Genomic DNA, 5,307 nt, shown 5'->3' on the forward strand with positions numbered 1-5,307 from the left:
TTTCTAAAAATGAACACAAACATGTATCTGTTGTAAAACATTTTTAATAATTTATCGAGTGAACAGACATATCTCTGAAGGTGCTTTTGTATTAAAATATTAGGAGAATGCATTAAATTGAGTCAGTATTGTTTCTATTAAGCGGCTGAGAGCGCTCTCTCCACTCTGAAGAGTCTGCTCCAGATCGGTTTTGTGGAGGTGGAGTGGAGGAACGGGCCACCAAACAATAACATGTGGAATTAACTGAAGCACTCTTCCTCAGACCACCACCTCAGCATCCCTCCATACATCCATCTGTCTATCCTTCCATCCATCCGTCTGCACACCCACACTCACACACACCCACCCACGCAGCACTTAAAACCTAGATAATAAAGTCTGTCTCAAACTCTGTTCGGTGCTCTATCCTTCGCCAATGAGATCCCCCTGGTAGAACAGTAAAAATGTGTATTCACGGCCTCATTGTTGGCCCAGCAAAAGAGCCCTTCTCATAAAGGTGCTGCCAATGCAAAGAAAAGCGCTGGTCGGCTTTGCTCTCTCTTGGTGGCATTTGAAAGTGTAAAGCTTTGAATACCAATTGCTTGAACTGGACATATGTGAATCCACTGTAAGCCTACTAATCCTGTCCCCAAGTGTTTCTTTGTGTGTGGGGCAGCCTCGCACACCCAAGAGAAAGTGTTCCTAATCCGGCCAATGTGGAGAAATGTGTGAATGAGAGGGCCAGAGGAGGGGAGGTGTGTGAGCATGTGTGTTTGAGTGTGTGTCAGGTATGAGTTTGTGCAAGAACACATGCTTTTGAATGAGTTTTTCTTTTGCTTTATTTATGTATTTTTGGTGTTTTTGAATGTGTGTGTGTGTCCACCTGAGGCCCCTGGCACCACACCGCCAGGACACTGGTCTAAATGGAGGTAGTTATTCACCGTTCCCCACACTACTGTCGCAGCAGGTCGCCCCTAATGTGCTCTTTTCACTGCGTAAGCTCCTCGCTTTCCTTTTATTCCTCTGTTCATATTTTTTTTTTATCTCGTCCCCTAACTCCTCCTCTCACACTTTTTCCTCGCTTACTGTCTCTACTCCTCTCTAGTTTCTGCTTGCTTCTTCTCTTCTCACTTTCTCTCTTTCATAAGTGGCTGTCTGCCCTCTCACATCAGTTTTCTGGGCAGCAAAAGGTACATCATCAGTAACACTAATAGTCATGGGTCAAAATGGATCAGTACTGGGCTAACTTTATGCAATAGGGGAAGAAAATCACCCAGACAATGGATTGTTCTGACTCATAGTGTTATTGGGTAATGTTATGGCAGTCAAGCTCTTTGTAAACTTACATGTCATTATTTGTTTCTGATTGCTAATTACAGCATATGTTTGAATGTCATATGCCCATAATTTTGTACAACCAACACTACAGTACCAACAGTACATTTGTCATAGTTTTAAGGTGAACCATGAACTTATTGTGTCTAACGCAGAGGCCAAATTAACACAATTTTAAGAAGGGTAAATAACCCATTAGTAAATTGAGAATTATACCTGGATTAAAACAAACCATTGATTGTGATTTTGTTGTATGTAGCTATGTGTGTGTAAAGCATATACTCATGTCTTTCTGTGCTTACGCTGAGGGTGCAGAGTGAAAAACTCGTAAAGGCTTAAATTATAATTCTACTTTAATATGGTGATTTAGATGAGTGGTTTCCATCATTTTTGACTTTTTGACCCATTACTTCCTTTCGGTCTTCCTTTAGTAAAATTATGATGCCAACAACACTTTGGTGGTATGATGCTGTTATTAACAAGGTTTAATTAGATAGCTGTGATAACAACTTGTTAAGCATGTTCATTTTACTGAATGGGGGTTTAGGGTTGTAAAACATATGTTGAGCGCTAAAAGAGAGTAAATATTCTACTTGCATGTTGGACACAAACACAACTCCAAATGAATGATAAAAATGAAAATGTTGCTGCATCATTTGTTTTGTCTTTTAGCTCAGTCTGTGTCACATAAGTAACAAGACTTTAAAGGACCACGGTAAGTAGACATTTCAATGCAAAAACACCATACATTTAAGGTTAAAATACATCAGAGAAGTGATCCGACGCTCTCCTGTCTCTCCCTCCTGGGTGGGCTAGGCCACTAGACCCCCTTTTCCCTCTAATAAGCTCAGGGCAGTAAACAGTCAATTTATCTCTCCAAATGTGTGTGAAGTCAGTAGTTGACTGTCTCACCATCCCTGTGACAAACAGTGTCAGTTGAACATCTCTTGGCTGAAAGGGGCATGTGCAATGCACACTTGGAGGCAAACACAAGGTCAAGGTCCCAGAAAAATGTGTTGAGGTTGTATTTAATGTAAACATTATCTGTTGCATTCACACATATTTTGGGAATTATTGTGAACAGAAAATGAGGTTGTACTTTGTTTAATTAGCTGTGACAAACAGGGAACATTAAAGTACTGTTTAAGTGTTCTGAAGTGTCTCAGTAAAATTATTTTAAGTAAGCGCCTTCTCTCTATTTTAGTAATCCCATTAATGAAATTTGATTATGTTAGCAATTTGTCTTCATCATATTTGTGTAATCTCACTAAAAATAGCTTCTGTTCTATCTGAAACATCATGGTGCATTCTAAATGAACAGCTGCTGTTAAATATTTCACATACTTCATTTGTCATGTTTTCAGTTTCCAACTGTGCTTACCTGGCCTAATGAATTTGCTGATCTTAGGGTACACAAGGGTGATTCTCGGATCCAACCTTTAGGGGGGCTCAGCCCCCAACGGGAATGTGACACGGTTATAGTGCCTTGCAAAAGTGTCACCTCAAGCAGTAACATCTCAAAAATATGTTCCTGTCACACGTGCTGTCTACTTTATTTCTGTTTTTTGTGTAACTATGTCTATATCGGTCATCATAGAATAAAAAGAAGTCAAAAAGTCAGAAAATACACAAACTAAAGCATTTCATTTTGAATTGTTCACTGCATTTGTGTTGGTGCAGGGAGGATTCATTGAACCACTTTTAGTTTTAAGAGTCCACCACTTGAATGAAGGAACTAAAGTTCTTCAGTGAGACAAACTCCTGACCTGAGCGATTCCCAAAATACTTGCTTAAGACTGACTTATTACTGTGTAGTGGCAAAAGGAAAACACGTCAACTTGTTTGCTTTGACCGTGTTGTTGTTGTTGTTGTTGTTGTAGATTAGTTACTTTGACGGTCCAGTAGGAATATTTGAGCATAATTTGGATGGAGCTTCTGTTGTTTCTTTAGGATTATATGAAATATCATTTTCTTTTTACTGATCAAGCCTGCCGTAAATTATGCCAAATGCATGTGGAACTGTTGATCTAAACACCTTTCATTTTGCCCGTCAAAGACATCTTCAAACCACAGTTTGAAGTTTCACAAAAAGAGATTTCACAAAGGTGGAAGCATTAGAATGGCAGATGGAAGACAGCAACACAAGTATTGATATCTAAGAGTGAAACGAGCAAAACTCTCAGCCTTCGTTAAAAAGTAGTTCTGACATTCATTTATTTTAATTTAAGCAGTACAAAGTATAAAGCTGTACTGCCCCTCTCATAAATGTTTCGGGTTACTTAAAAAAAAACATTATTTTTCCTTCTTTGGGTAAATTCTGAGTAAAATATAATATCAATACGATGTCTGTCTTTCTCATTCCTGTTTTATGAAAAGTAAACAAACCTTCAAATTGTGGCAAGCCTTTAATTAAGGAGACGATCAAACGTCTATTAAAAGCTCGTTAATTACAGACCTCACAACCATCTCCGCCAACATGAATATTGAGGTCCTAATTAATATTTGTGGGGCTGTTTTGTTCTTAGAAGACATTGGTGTTAATTAGGCAAAAAACAAGTCAAATTAACATTTCCGTAATGAAGAAACATACCTTCATGTTCTTATTTCTCTCTGTCTGAACACGCTCTGATACAAATTTGGCGTCTCAAAGCTTTCTGAAGCATGTTGATGATGAGTTTTTAATCAAACAGAAGCAAGTTTTCTGTCATGGATTTTTTTCTTCCCAAAGCATAAGTGCTTGAGGTGTATGTATCTTGATTTTTTGATTCTTGTTTCTTTTGAAAAGACATATTTACTGTTGTGGGAAAAGTCACAATTTAGTTTAAAATCTTTGCTTATCCACCTATAGATGCAAGAGATCTCAGATAGCCCGAAATGTCAGATTTTACACATTTACAACTCTTCAGCTAAAAGGTTTCAAGAAAATCTTTTTTTTCACTTTCTGGCAGAGCGATAGATGTGAGGTGAAACCACTTTTTCGCTAAATATGAAGCTATAGCCAGCACTCGGTTAGCTTAGCTTATCACAAAGATGGGAAACAGGAAGAAATAGCTCGCTTATGTCTGTGTTTAAAAATGTTTTTTGTTGTTTTACAGAGGGTATGTGCCAGACTATTTACTGGCCACAACTAGTAACTTGATTGTTAACTTGTTGCTGTTCAGAGCCTAGAAATAGTTCTTAACTTAACCTCTGTAAAATGGCTAATTGTCATTTATACACTTTGAATATAATACGCATTAAACAAAAAACATATAGCGTGTCAATTAGTGAGTTTTAGAGGTGCTGATTTTGTTACTTTTGGTCAGAGCCAGGCTAGGTCTATCCCCATTCACAGTCTTTACATTATGAGCTAAGCTAACAGGCTGCTGGTTGTGGCTTTATCATATTTAATGGATGGACATTAAAGTGGTATCACTCTTTTCTTGAGACTTTCACAAAATGTCAAACTAATCCTTTAACCTTTATAATCATCATCTCAAGTATCATCCTCACCTCAGTCATCAGTCACCCTCCTCCTCCTCATTAGACTCAGACAGACACAAGCACACAAAGACACACACACACACACACACACACACACACATTCACCACCAGCACTTAACTAGCCTTCAGCCCGGCCCACCAGTTTCTGCAACAAGGTTCTCCTTTTAACTGTCCCTTTCAGCACGGGACAATTGGACACCTCCCTTCGCCTCCTTTCAGGCTGCAGCTCCAGCCTCACCCCCCTCTCCTCCACCTCTCCTCCCCATACTGCTCCCTGTGTCATTTTGTGTCCGCTTCGGCCCCTCGCAATGGGTGCATATGACCAGAAAATGAAGCAGAGGTCTCTGCAAGCGGAGAATGAAAGCGAGTATGTTTGTGTGCGTTTGAGAGAAAGGGAGAGAGATTAACATGTAGGATTTAGGAGGGTGTGATGGGGTTAGGTTGTGTGAGTGAGGTTACTAAAGAGAGAAAGGTTTGACTCAGGTCTGACTAGTTTGTGTGTGTGTGTGT

Source organism: Etheostoma cragini, chromosome 17 (genome assembly GCF_013103735.1).
Source record: "Etheostoma cragini isolate CJK2018 chromosome 17, CSU_Ecrag_1.0, whole genome shotgun sequence".
Lineage (NCBI taxonomy): Eukaryota > Metazoa > Chordata > Actinopteri > Perciformes > Percidae > Etheostoma > Etheostoma cragini.